General features: G+C 40.2%; 1 pseudogene across 1 annotated transcript in view; it reads left to right on the top strand.

The window, feature by feature from the left end:
- LOC143233172 (serine/threonine-protein kinase PLK2-like) overlaps positions 1–8,768 on the top strand; it is a 77,307-nt pseudogene extending 68,539 nt beyond the window's left edge. Inside the window, exons 8-12 of the transcript XR_013018010.1 lie at positions 4,726–4,843; positions 5,486–5,662; positions 6,938–6,988; positions 8,339–8,521; positions 8,760–8,768. The product of XR_013018010.1 is annotated as a serine/threonine-protein kinase PLK2-like (transcript). The remainder of the gene's footprint in view (positions 1–4,725; positions 4,844–5,485; positions 5,663–6,937; positions 6,989–8,338; positions 8,522–8,759) is intronic.
- Positions 8,769–14,991: the final 6,223 nt, after the last annotated feature.

Genomic DNA, 14,991 nt, shown 5'->3' with positions numbered 1-14,991 from the left:
GGTTGCTAGGGAAATTTCTCCCACTCCTTGCCCCCGTTGCTATAGAAATTTCCACCTCTCCTTGACCCCAAATGCCTGGTAAATTTTACCCACTTCTTGCACCGTTGCTGGGAAATTTCCTTCAATTCTGTCCCACGGTTGCTATAGAAATTTCTTTCACTTCTGTCACACTGTTGCTAGGGAAATTTCCTTTACTTTTTTGCCACCGTTGCTAAGGAAATTTCACCCACTCCTTGGCCCTCGTTGCTAAGGAAATTTTCTTCACTTCTTGCCCCAGTTGCTAGGAAAATTTCCCCCACTACTTCCCCAAATTGGTAGGGAAATTTCCACCACTCCTTGCCCCCAAATGCTAGGGAAATTTTACCCACTTCTTTCACCGTTGCTAATGAAATTTCCTTCAATTCTGTCCCACGGTTGCTAGGGAAATTTCCCCCACTCTTTGCCCCCGTTGCTATGGAAATTTCCACCACTCCTTACATCCAAATGCTGGGAAATTTTACCCACTTCTTGCACCATTGCTGGGAAATTTCCTTCAATTCTGTACCACGGGTGGTGGGAAATTTCCCCACTCCTTGCCCCGTTGCTGGGAAATTTTACCCACTTCTTGCACCGATTCTGGGAAATTTCCTTCAATTCTGTCTCACGGTTGCTGGGAAATTTTACCCACTTCTTGCACCGTTGCTGGGAAATTTCCTTCAATTCTCTACCACGGTTGCTAGGGAATTTCCCCACTCCTTGCCACCGTTGCTAGGGTATTTTACCCACTTCTTGCACCGTTGCTAGGGAAATTTCCTTCAATTCTGTCCCACGGTTGCTAGGGAAATTTCCTTCAATTCTGTCCCACTGTTGCTAGGGAAATTTCCCTTTACATCTTGCCACCGTTGCTAAGGAAATTTCACCCACTCCTTGACTCTCGTTCCTAAGGAAATTTTCTTCACTTCTTGTTCCACTTGCTGGGAAAATTTCACCTACTACTTCCCCAATTGGTGGGAAATTCCCACCACTCCTTGCCCCAAACGCCTGGGACATTTTACACACTTCTTGCACCGTTCCTAGTAAAATTACTTTCAATTCTATCTCACGGGTAGTAGGGAAATTTCCCCCACTCCTTGCCCCCGTTGCTAGGGAAATTTTACCCACTTCTTGCACCGTTTCTAGGGAAATTTCCTTCAATTCTGTCCCACGGTTGCTAGAGAAATTTTACCCACTTCTTCCACCGTTGCTAGGGAAATTTTCTTCAATTCGGTCCCACGGTTTCTAGGGAGAATTCCCCTACTCCTTGCCACCGTTGCTAGGGAGATTTTACCCACTTCTTGCACCGTTACTAGGGTAATTTCCTTCAATTCTGTCCAACGGTTGCTAGGGAAATTTCTCCCACTCCTTGTCCCCGTTGCTATGGAAATTTCCACCACTCCTTGCCCCTAAATGCCTGGGAAATTTTACACACTTCTTGCACCGTTGCTAGGGAAATTACTTTCAATTCTGTCCCACGGTTGCTATGGAAATTTCCTTCAATTCTGTCCCACTGTTGCTAGGGAAATTTCCCTTTACATCTTGCCACCGTTGCTAAGGAAATTTCACCCACTCCTTGACTCTCGTTGCTAAGGAAATTTTCTTCACTTCTTGTTCCAGTTGCTAGTAAAATTTCACCCACTACTTCCCCCAATTGGTAGGGAAATTCCCACCACTCCTTGACTCCAAATGCTAGGGAAATTTTACCCACTTCTTGCACCGTTGATAGGGAAATTTCCTTCAATTCTGTCCCACGATTGCTAGGGAAAATTTCCCCACTCCTTGCCCCCGTTGCTATGGAAATTTTACCCACTTCTTGCACCGTTGCTAGGGAAATTTCCTTCAATTCTGACCCACGATTGCAAGGGAAATTTCCCCCACTCCATGCCTTCGTTGCTAGGGAGACTTTACCCACTTCTTGCACCGTTGCTAGGGAAATTTCCTTCAATTCTGTCCCACGGTTGATAGGGAAATTTCCCCCACTCCTTGCCCCCGTTGCTATAGAAATTTCCACCACTCCTTGCCCCCAAATGCTAGGGAAATTTTACCCACTCCTTGACTCTCGTTGCTAAGGAAATTTTCTTCACTTCTTGTTCCAGTTGCTAGTAAAATTTCACCCACTACTTCCCCCCCCACCACTCCTTGACTCAAATGCTAGGGAAATTTTACCCACTTCTTGCACCGTTGATAGGGAAATTTCCTTCACCTGTCCCACGATTGCTGGGAAAATTTCCCCACTCCTTGCCCCAAATGCTATGGAAATTTTACCCACTTCTTGCACCGTTGCTAGGGAAATTTCCTTCAATTCTGTCTCACGGTTGCTATAGAAATTTCCTTCACTTCTGTCACACTGTTGTTAGGGAAATTTCCCTTTACTTTTTGCCACCGTTGCTAAGTAAATTTCACCCACTCCTTGGCCCTCGTTGCTAAGGAAATTTTCTTCACTTCTTGCCCCAGTTGCTAGTAAAATTCCCTTACTACTTCCCCAATTGGTGGGAAATTTCCACCACTTTTGCCCCAAATACTAGGGAAATTTTACCCACTTCTTTCACCATTGCTAAAGAAATTTCCTTCAATTCTGTCGGACGGTTGCTGGAAATTTCCCCACACTTTGCCCACGTTGCTATGGAAATTTCCACCACTCCTTGCTTCCAAAGCCGGGAAATTTTAAACACTTTTTGCAGCGTTGCTGGGAAAATTTCCATCAATTCTGTCCCACGGGTTCTACGGAAATTTCCTTCAATTCTGTCCCACTGTTGCTAGGGAAATTTTCCTTTACTTCTTGCCACCGTTGCTACGGAAATTTTCCCCACTTGATTCATTGCAAAATATTTGGTAATTGACTTAATACAGTTGTACATTCAATACAGCAAAGATTTTACATTCTCTTAACTTATAAGATACAAGTTTTCTTCATCTGTGACTGATGCACCAATGTGTAGTCTGTGTTGACACTCAAGTCACAATAGCCCATATTTTACTGTCAAAACCTATTTAAAAAACAAAATAAACCAGGAAATATAATCATAAAGGTTAAGATGAGCTGAGTACTTGTAAATACCTAGGACAGTGCAGTAGCTTGTTTCCTAATGGGCAGCACATAGAAACAAAATTGATAGGCTGATCATGAAAACAGTAAAGACAAAACTTGTTGTGCACAGAGAAAATAGAAGTAATGAAGATCCAAAGTAAGCAGAAAGAGGCCATCACATTAAATTAGAATAACCTGAAAAAGTTGCTTGTCCGAGTAGTATTTCATCCATCAGCTGAGACAAATTAAGATGTAAACACTGAATGGAGAAGGCTGGCCATGCCTTCATCACCTTAAAATAAGTTTGGAATTTAAAGGTTTTATATGTAGAAAGAAAAACGCATCAAGGTTTATAATAGCAACATTAAGTCATTCATGTTGCATGGCTTTGGAACATGTAGAGTAAATGCCACTGCATTCAACAGACTCAGGCTTTCATCATCAGATGTTTAAGAAACATCTTGTGAACTAAGTGGCCATTAAATTTCAGTAATAATGATTTAAAACAGAGAACCAACTAAGATCTAATGATCATTCATACTGCCAAAAGAAAATGAGACTGGATTGTACATGCCCTTAGGAAATCATTGGATGTCACAGGAAAAGTCTTGAGTGGAATTTGTTGAACAAAAGAAAAGTGGGCCATCTGAAAAGAAGGCAGCCCAAAAATATGTTTGATTTTAAACTGTTGTTGAAACTATATGCATTGTTTAGAGTTTCAAAGTGTAAATCTTTTGTAGGCTCTTAACTTGAAAATGTGTAGTGTTAACTAGAGGGAGTTTTGTGTAAGAAATAGGGTGAAAGCTATAAAAACAAGAGGATTGGATTGATTATTGAGTTAAGTGGGTTAGTTAATTTGTCTGTTACTTAGTCCATTTATCTAGTTTTGTTAACTTGAATTTATTTTAAAATTTAGTACAAGAGATATGGATAAGTTTGCAAGTAAGTTAGCACGATTTATGAAATTGGGGAATATGTCTTTGAAATTTGTAGAACTTGTAGTAGAAGTAAAATGCTTTCCTTTTCATTAAGTGGACTTGATAATGTATTGTTCTTCACCAAATATGGGGCATATTGTTTTTTGCTTACAACCAAACAACTTTATCAAATATTTTAAAAGGATCAACTCAAGGACACAAGTACTTTCTTTACTATTTAAGCTAAGCATGAAATGCAGAGCTGATAAATATTTTTTGAAAATCTTTATTCAACATTGAGTTTAGAACAAAGATATAGATATAAAGTAACAACACAGTTAATTATTCATATTTATGATGTGTAAATTTGTTATTTTAGCTTAGATTGTAATTTAAATGTGTGAGATGAGTTTTTTTCTTTTACATTTCTACAAAAGTTCAAAGCTTTGTCTCTGGCATGCAACATACACTGGTCATCCTTACCTACCAAAAATAACTAATATTTTGTACAAAAAAGAAACCAGGTAATCATCTCTAACTAATTCATTGTGTCAGAAACGCATTTCAATAATATACATGGATGCTCGAAGTGGATTCCTGTATGTGATGAGGGACCTTCAGAGAATGTTTTGTAATTTCAGTTTACCTTGTCTGGGGTCTGAACATTCACCCATATGTTTGGCATGCATTACAACCTATGAGAGAGAATCCTGGTGGTTGAGGAGTTCAACCCTAACACTCAACTTTAGCCTTGAATTCCTGTAGACAGGCAGCCTTGGAATGGCCCCAGTCAGCTAGTTCACTTGGGTTGGAGTCAACCAAGTGCCAATATTGGATGTTTTCAACAGGTGTTGTGAACATTACATCTGTTGCTGGTGTTTGGGTATAGTGCTCACAAAACTCTGGCGTAACTGGAGTATGGTCAGTGGGCACTGAAATGTTTTGTTTTTATTTTATTATGGATATATCCCCATTCATAAACAAATAAAAATGAAAGAAGAGAAGAAAAATGATTATTAGAAAATAACTATGTGAACAATTTTGTTATATAGTCATCAAAGTCAGACTCAATTTCTTATTCTGCATTCATTGTCTGTGAAATCATTATAGCAGATGTCTCCCTTTTCATTCAAAAGGATTTAAAGGGAGTTAGTGGTTCCCCAAGTTGTTAGGGAAGCTGCGCTTAGGAGACATCTTGGTCAAACATCTTCACCAAAACATGCCAGCTTCTTCCTTGGTTTGAAGAGCATTAAGAATATACTCATTAAGGTTGTTTCCCCATGCTACACTGAGTCCCTCAAGAGGAGCTATTGTTGAGGATTTGAAGAACATTCCTGAGTCAGGTCCTTGCTGATTTTTCAAGCCAAGATGTTTCTGTGGCATGCATAATCTTCACTCACAAAAACTGAATTATGATGCCTACCAATGTTCTGATTTTGACATTTATTTTGCCATGCCCACCTGCCATAGTTAGGGCAGGTTATCTAAACTGTGAGGTATAGCCATACATTCTCAACCCTTTCAGATGCTTCTAGTGTCAGCAGTTCAGTTACTTGAAGACATGATGTTTGGATCTTTAACATGTATTCATTGTGGTGGCAAAGACCACAATGCTTATGAATGTGAACTGGAAATAGTGTTAACTGTAGTGATTCACACCCATCTCACTATAGTTCTTGCCTTAAGTGAGCAGAGGAAAAAAGTGCAATGCTTGAAGACTGTGAACAATATCTTGTACCCAAAGGATTGGAAGTTATTGTTTTCCAATCCTTCTTGGACATAAGCTGATGCACTCTGTTCCACTGCCACAGTGGGAGTGTGGACATATCTCTATGTGCCTCAAGCAGTCATTTGCAAAACATCTGAAGAGTCTTTTGTCCTCCATGGTTAAAAGAGTTGAGTCAACGTTTGGTCCCACTTATGTCCCTGCTACTCCTTCTAGGTTCAGGCATTTCCTCAGGTCCATCTTGTTCTTCGGGGACAGAAGTGTAAAATTATTATTTACTGATGAACTCAGTCGCTGGAATCTTTATCCACAGGCAGAAACCTGCCTACTTGATCCAGAGCAGGATCCATGTAGGTTGATAGACCTCTGTCCAATAAAGAAAAAATGTGGTTGAAAACGGAAGGGTGCCCTACCCCATTCACTTCCACAGTGGAACTATCAAGTTTGTTTAAATATAGATGACATTAAGGATTTGATTTATTCTTATCCTATATGTCTTCCCTTACAGGAAATGTTTCTGAAACCTGCTGTTTCAGTCACCCTTTGGCAGTTTTCTTTGTACAAAAATGAGAGGTTATGTGATGGGCAAGTGCATGGAGGGGTGGCAATGCTGGTCGATTAGCATGTGCCTGTCCTGTCATTACCACTCGATACTCCTTTGGAAGCTATAATTGTGTGTTCCCATGGGTTGTATCATCAGTATTTGTTCCCTCTGCCTGTGATCAGTCAGACCTTGATGTTCTCATTGAACAAATACCATTAAGGGATATTGATGGACATAATCCTCTATGAAGTGGTGCTGATATTGGTTGGAGGGGTTGTTTCATAGAGCATATGCTCTCAGATCACAACCTCTCTCTCTTCAAGACTACTTTCTATACTTATTTTTGTGTACCTAGTCAGTCTTTTACTGCTCTTGATTTCTCTATCTTCTCCCCTTTAATTTTCTTGGAGGAAAACTCATAGAGCAGTGATAACTTTCCTAATATTTTGAGAGAGACTGTCCTTGGTCAGTACCACCTGACCCCATGCTTTGATGGAAGTGGGACTAGGCCAACTGGCCCTTTTCTTTGCTCTCTTGGAACTTGATCCTGCCATCGTGTATAATCTATTGATAGAGGTGAACTGTCCAGGCAGCTGCTCAGTATTCCTAAAATCTCGACACATTTTCCATGGCATACTGAATTGGACCACAGCAAACTGTTTTATCCTTTCTCTCTAAAACTATGTATGCACATTTGCTACCAACAGGGTATTCACCCCAATCTTGAGTTCAGTTTTGGTGAAGTTGTGGTTCCTGAGGTAAAGTTATTGGGGCTTATATTTGACCATAAGTTTTCTTTCATTCCACACATCAAGTAGCATCATGTCAAATGTACAAGGGCATTAAACATCCTCCATGTCTTCTCTTTCATCTCTCGGGAGCAGATTGATATTCTGTGCTCAAAATCTATCGAGGCCTCATTTAATTGAAACTGGACTATGGATATTTGGTTTATGGCTCTGCCAGAATCTCACTATCTGAGGCTTAGGCTCTGCACAGGGGCTTTCTGTACTTATCCAGTCCAGAGTTTGTGCACTGAGTCTCGTGAAACCCCTCTACACTCTGTGCGCTCTGCCATTTGTTACGATTTGGTGGTTGCACACAAGATCCTCTCTACAGTTTGTTCACTGCTGAATTGTATGTCATTTCTCTTGCCCTGGCTCATGTAGAAGCTATGGGTACACAAAATGTACTATTTATACAGACTTGTTTAGCTTTCTCCTATCTTTAGAATCACTTCACTTTATTTAATACCCTATTCTTGTTGATATTGAAAACTGATTGGCTTATTTCTCTATCAGCTACTTCTATCCAGTTTTTTTAGATACCAGACCATGTTGGTATTTGCAGGAGTGATCTTGTTGACACCTCAGCAAAGTCTGTCTGCTTTGGTGCTATTACTACCGTGCCTATTCTATACATGAACTACAGCCCTGTATTCAAAGCTCTGCTCTGATCCAGTTGGTAGTTGACTTGGAGCGAGCAATGTAATAAGCTTTTCCAGATAAGACCTATTTGATTTTGGCCATCATGTTTCTGTAAGGATCAGAAGGAGGAAGTTGTTGTAACTAGGCTATGCATTTGTCAGTTTTTAATCCATTGTTTTCTTCATCTGGGACTGATGCACCAATGTGTAGTCTGTGTTGACACTCAAGTCACAATAGCCCATATTTTACTGTCATGTTATAATTATGACCATGAGCGACAGCACAATTGTAGATGTTTTTTAACATGGGTTTACTCTAGATGTTGGATAGTGCAATTGGCGATGGTGACACTGTCCATCTTGCAAATGTTTTTCATTTTATAAGGACCAGTGGCCTTTTAATTCTATATGACATTGGGTTACTGTCTTTGTTTTAACTTGATTTCACTTTACACTTTATAATACTTTAACTGTTATTTTATTTTTACCAGTTGCTTGGTGCAGATAGCCTGGTTGCTTTGCACCATAAATTACCAAACAATAAGGAAAGACAATTTATTATACCATGACTGACATTTGTACAGATATTTAATATATGCTTATTTGCTCATGATCAGGTTCTTTGTTCATGTATTTTTAAAGGTATCATTGTTTGAGTAATTGTTATTATTGTACTTATTAGGCTGAGTTCACAGAAGAAATTGGGGTAGTTTCTGTCCTCCCAAAGACATGTCCTGAAGGTTGGAACCCTAAAGAAAGTCACAAATACCAGTATCGCGTAACACCTTTCACGAAAATGATGTTTTTTGCACATCAGTATCGTATTGCGTTTTGCTTGGATTTGAGTTCATCAGTTGGTACAGTGGTAAGGATGTTTTAAATATGCATTGATATTTTTTTGATAACTATGGAAATAGTCAGTGAAAATTGTGATATTTCATTGTATCTATGAGCTGTTTTATTGGTATGTAGTGAAACTGTGATATTTACCCTATCTGAAAAATACTGATAAAATGCAGTGAAATTTCCTTCTTTAAGCACAAATATGGATCATACACGTATGTATTTTCAGTGTTTAAAACTTTTTTGTTTCTGTATATCAGGAAAAGTAATGTTTTAACAGATTACTGTTAATATGATTGTGGAAATGAGGTATAGCTTGAAGAAATTAAAATTATAAGAACTTGTCAATAAATATAAAGCCTGTTTTTCTGTTACCAGTGGTCTAATTTTTTTAATTAATAAACTTGACAAAATTAGTTAAATTATAAAGTAACAACTTCCCTTTTTGTCCTCTAATTGTAGTTTTAGAAGTTTGATAAAAATGCAATTTAAATTACATCATACAACCATTTTAAAGTAAATAGTAGCAAACAAAAGTAGCAAATTGAAAATAAATTAAAAGTGGTTGAGTGGGCGGAATTAAATATTGTTTGGAGCTCTCTTGTGGAATATTTTATTACTTTTACAGCTGAAAACGTGAGAAATCAAAAATGAGGCTGAATATTTTGGGTTTAGTTAAAACTGTAATTTCTATAAGTTTTATCAAAAGTATTTTTATTTTGAAATTGTCAGAACAGCTGAATGTCTTTGTAAACTTATTTGGATGTAAAATTTAAATTGCTGCATTAAATATAGGTAAATCAGCAGCACTAAATTTCTGTAAAATATCTTTGGTGTTATGTTCACTTGTAAGCAAAGTGTTTGGCAAATGCTGTTGTACGTTTAGGGTTTCAATCAATATTGAATGAGTTCTGTTTAGACCTGGGACATCGTGTCTTATCATGAGGGCCAAATCAAGTTAAATTTCAGATTTTTTTTTTGTAAATATTAGCAGAACATTCAATTATTTGTACTATATTGTATTACTCAGATGAGGAGAATTTTAATTAAAAATTGTAGTTTGTGAGAAAGAGCATTTTTTCATATTAATATTTTCTTGTACTTTAGTGTTGAGGAGAATTTTAATTAAAAAATTGTAAAATAAGTTTGAGACTACAAAACAAATGCCCTGTGAGAAGAGCATTTTTTTTGGAGGTAACATATTAATATTTTTGAACCTCTTGTACTTTAGTGTTGGTTCTGCCATCTACAATTTGGCATCTGAAGCTTTTTTTCTAGTCCATTTTCCTAATAAAACAGTGTCTGGGTGTGTTAAACCTGAGTTATAAAATTTAGTTACTTTATCTCCAGTGGATTGTTTTTCTGTACAATGCTCTCAATATTATGGTTGTTCAACCAGCTTGCCACCATCTTCTGACTTGTTTCTCTGGCTTTTTTTTTTATCATGATCCATTCATATACCCCTGCTATACCTTCCATCCATTGGTAGGGAAGCACTTGCTCTCATACTCTGTTTTCCATGTTATATGCTTTTTTCTTTCAAACCCACAGTCATTAAGTTCACTTGTTTGACTAATGTCTTTGTGTTGATTATCTTTCCCTTTCTGGATTATTCTCAGAGTGGTCTGTCTATACTTTGGTGTTTTTGTTGAATTTGCTGTCTTTTGGTGCCCTATCATTGTTGTTTAATTGACCTTTCTCATCACCTAACTTTTGATTTTGTAACTTCACTACAGCTCTGACAATGGATTTTCTGAGCATTGATTTGTTCCAATTTTGTATATACCTTACCTCCTCTTTATATTCCTATTTCTAAGTGGTTCAGGTTGGTTTTGTGCTTGACCTTCCATCTCCTTACTGTTTTCTTTTTTCTCACTTTTATAAATCTTTTTTTAAGCCTTTTTCACCAGTTTCTCTACTTCTTCAATTTCTCATAGTGAATGGAACCTATGTTTAGATATCAGGACTCTCATATTCTCCATTTGAACTGCTGGCTGCCTGTTCCCCATAACATTTTTCGCTTATTTGTTTCCCTACTTGTGGAAACAATTGTGCTAACAATTTTGCTTCATATGCTTCCTACCCTTTATAACAGGAAGCAGATTGATATTAATCTGTCATAGCTCATTCCTCCTTAAAATCTGAGTTGCTTGCAAGGTATTGGATGCTTTCACTCATCATTTATTACCTTTATAGTTCCCCTCGGTGTGGATTCCTGTACGTGGTGAGGGGACCTCCCAGGGAAGGTTCTGTTCTATCTGGTTACCTTCTCTGGGATCTAAACATCCACCCACGTGTTTGCCGTGCGTGGCGATTCGTGAAGGGGAGGAGAGGATCCTGGTGGTTGAGGGGTCCAACTCTAACACACCACTTTGGCCTCGAATTCCTGTAGACGGGCAGCCTTTTCGTGGCCCCCCCTTGGGTCAATCTGCTGGTCCATTTGGGCTAGAATCAACCAAGTACCAGTGTTGGAAGTTCTCAACAGGTGTTGTGGACATTGTGCCTGATGCTGGTGTTTGGGTATCGTGCTCACGAAACCCTGGCGTTGCTGCATTATCCTTGCGTGACTTTGTAGTGCATCCCCTTGTAGGGCTCCATGGTGGGTGGGGTCAGTGGGTACCGAAATTTTTCTTTTTCCTATGGATCCTCTAAAAAATTTAAATAAAATTGTAAAAAAACAGTCAATGGGTAGCGACCACGTCTTGAATACTCAGAACAGCAATCTTCAACATCAGTAACACACGTACCTCATTTTCTTATATTACATTCTCTTTCGGAAAAACCTTTATGGCAAATGTCCCCTTTTTTTTATTCAAAAGGGACTAGAGGGACTTGCTGGCTCTCCAAAATCAGTAAAGAAACTTCGATCTGGTGACATATTGGTTGAAACATCCACATCCCAACACAGTGAACTCCTCTTGAATTCAAAGGCAATTGGGGATATACCTATTGAGGTTACACCCCATGCTACCTTGAATTCATCATGAGGAGTTATTGTTGAAAGGATTTGAAGAACGTTCCCGAGTCAGAGATTCTCACTGGTCTCTCCACTCAAGGAGTTTCTGCAGTGAGGCGCATCTCCACTCGCAAAGATGGAATTACACTGCCAACAAATACCCTCGTTTTAACATTTACTTCACCACGTGCACCTGCCACCATCAAGGCAGGTTATCTCATTGCAGGGTTCGGCCATACATACCAAACCCTCTTCGATGTTTCCAATGTCAGAGATTCGGCCACTCAAAGACATCCTGTCGTGGTCCCCTGACATGTGCTTGTTGTGGAGGCAAGGACCACGATGCCTATGACTGTGACATGAACCCACATTGCGTAAACTGCAATGGTTCTCACCCTCTTACTTTCATTCTTGCCCAAAATGGTTGGAGGAAAAAGAGGTGCAGCGTTTGAAAACGACACATAACATTAGTTATCCTGAGGCTCGGAAATTGCTGTCCACAACTCCATTTCGGACATATGCTGCTGCACTTCATTTCACAACTACAGTGGGAGTGCAGACAGATCTCTCTGTGCCTCCAAGAGAATCGTTTTCAAAACAAATGAAAAGCCTTTTGACCTCCGAGGTTAAAAGGTTGATGAATCGACTTCCACACTTATCTCTGTTCCTCCCATACCTTCCAACAAACCTCAGGATCCACGTCCTTCAGTTTCAAATACAGGCATTTTTTTTTATACATCTTTTCTCCCACCACAAGAGACAAAACAGTTATTCGTTCGCATCCTCAGTCACTGGATTCCCCTTCCAATAACAAAACCTGCCCACCCGACACAGAGCAGGATCCATGGAGGTTGATAGACCTCCTCCGACTAAAGACAGTAAAGAAAAAAAGACGTGGTCGTAAACCGAAGAGTTCTCCAGCCACTTCACCTACCCGTTCTTAAAATGGCCACCTTGATACAATGGAACTGTCGAGGTTTACGTTCTAATCTGGATGATATCAAAACGCTGATTGCTTCCTACCATCCTGTTTGTCTTTCTTTACAAGAAACATTTCTCAAAACTGCTGATACTGTCTCCATTCGGCAGTTTTCTCTGTAGAGAAATGACAGGTTGTGTGATGGTCGAGTACATGGAGGGGTGGCACTGTTGGTTGATCAACACGTGCCCACCCTGTCTTTGTCATTCAACACACCCTTGGAGGCTGTAGCCATCCGTGTTTCCTTGGGTCATACCATCACTGTTTGTTCTCTGTACCTGTTCCCTGGAAAGACATATGATCAATCAGATCCTGATGCTCTCATTGAACAATTGCCATCTCCATTTCTAATCCTGGGGATTTTAATGGACATCATCCCCTCTGGGAAGTGCTATTATTGATGGGAGGGGCCGATCTGTAGAGCGGATGCTCTCTGATCACAATCTTTTTCTTTTCAATACTGGTTCTTCCACTTATTTTCATGCACCTAGTCAGTCCTTTACCGCTATTGATCTCTCAGTTTGCTCCCCTTCATTATTCTCCCATTTTTCATGGAGGGTTGACAGTAATCCACTAGGCAGTGATCATTTTCCGATCCTTTTGAGAGAGACTGGCCGTGGTCGATGCCACCCTACCCGCGTGCCCCGGTGGAAGCTGGATCAGGCAGACTGGTCCACTTTCACTGCTCTCGCAGAACTTGATCCTGCCATCGTAAATCAGCCATCAATAGACGACTGTGTAGCAGCGGTAACTGACTGTATTACACATGCAGCTGCTCAGTGTATTCCTAAAACCTCGACACGTTTTCCACGATATCCTCGTCCGTGGTGGAATCCTGCTTGCCACTTAGCACGGAAGGCTCAAAAGCGGGCCTGGGATACTTTTGTAGATATTCCACACTTTCAAACTGGGTTGCTTTCCAACGGGCCCGTGCACATGCTAGGTGGGTAAGACGTCACAGCCAGAAGGAATCTTGGATTAAGTTCACAACCAGTATATCTTCTACCACCAGTTCCAAGATCATGTGGGACAGGATTCGAAAGGTTAATGGACACTACAATTCTATCCCCTCTCAATCTTACTCTCTGATGGTCAGGAGGTGACTGATGTTCGGAACATCGCTAACACTCTAGGTGAAAGCTTTTGCTGGGTATCTAGCACTTTTGCTTGTTCCTCCACCTTCCTGCCCATCAAGACTTGGGCAGAGCGATCACCTCTTCCCTTTCGAACTGACTGTTTCTTTGACTATAATTGTCCCTTTACCCTGGTGGAACTAAAATGGCCCTTCATCGGTCTGCCAGTATGTCTGTTGGACCTGATGATATTCATTATGACATGCTGCAGGCGTTTTGCAAGACTTCCATACATATGGGTTACGTGGCCATCTACCCATGTTTATTAAAAAATTTTTAATGGACAGGAGATTCCAAGTTCGTGTGGGTTCGACACTTTCCCGTTCTTTTGTACAGGAAGTTGGAGTCCCTCAGGGCTGTGTATTGAGTGTTACACTCTTCAGTATAAAGATAAATGCCATCACTGAACAACTCCCTCTCACTGTTGCGAATGGGCTGTATGTCGACGACTTTCACATCTCATGTCAGTCATCAAACATGAGATATTTTGAGCGGCAACTACAAACCGCCCTCAATTGTGTACGGAAGTGGACTCTGGTGAACGGCTTTAATTTCTCTCTCTCCAAAACTGTCGACGGGGTATTCACCCTGATCCTGAACTTCATATCGGTGAAGTTTTGCTGCCAGTGGTCCTGGAGACCAAGTTCTTGGGGCTTATCTTTGATTGTAAACTGACCTTTATACCACACTTAAAGCAGCTTCGGGTCAAATGCACAAGAACACTGAACATCCTCCGTGTTCTCTCTTCTACCAGTTGGGGGGCAGATCGCTGTTCAATGTTAAAGGTATATCGTGCTCTTATTAGATCGAAACTCGATTATGGATCAATGGTCTATGGCTCTGCCAGACCCTCGGCCTTAAAGATGCTGGACCCGTTCATCACCAAGGACTTCGACTCTGCACTGGGGCTTTCCGTACCTCTCCAGTTCAAAGTATATACATTGAATCAAATGAACCTTCTCTACACCTTTGCCGTTTGCAACTATCTTTACAATATACTTGAAACTTCATTCCTTACCAAAGCATCCCACCTGGAAATGTGTTTTCCTTCCTCGGTGGGCAGTACTTTTCAGAACAGACGATCTGTCATTGCTCCGTTTGGCCTTCGCATCCGGGAGCAATTGGATGAATGGGTCTGTCCTTGGATAACATTGCAGATTCCACAGGTCGGCCCATCCCACCATGGCTTATTACAGCCCCAAATGTGACCTTTCTTTCAGTCACCTAAAAGGCAGATACTCCAGATTGGAAGTACCGTCTTTTATTCAATGAATATCTTTCAAACAATCATTCAGTTCCCATTTATACAGATGGTTCCAAATCAGGTAATTCAGTGGGCTCTGCTATGGTTTGCTATGGGTCAGTAGTTGCGCAGAATCCCTTCTACAGCTTCTGTGTTCACTGCTGAACTGTATGCCATATCT

This window comes from Tachypleus tridentatus, chromosome 1 (genome assembly GCF_004210375.1).
Source record: "Tachypleus tridentatus isolate NWPU-2018 chromosome 1, ASM421037v1, whole genome shotgun sequence".
Classification (NCBI taxonomy): Eukaryota; Metazoa; Arthropoda; class Merostomata; order Xiphosura; family Limulidae; genus Tachypleus; species Tachypleus tridentatus.
Note: the sequence above shows the minus strand (reverse complement) of the source record. Positions and strands in the feature narration are given on the sequence as shown.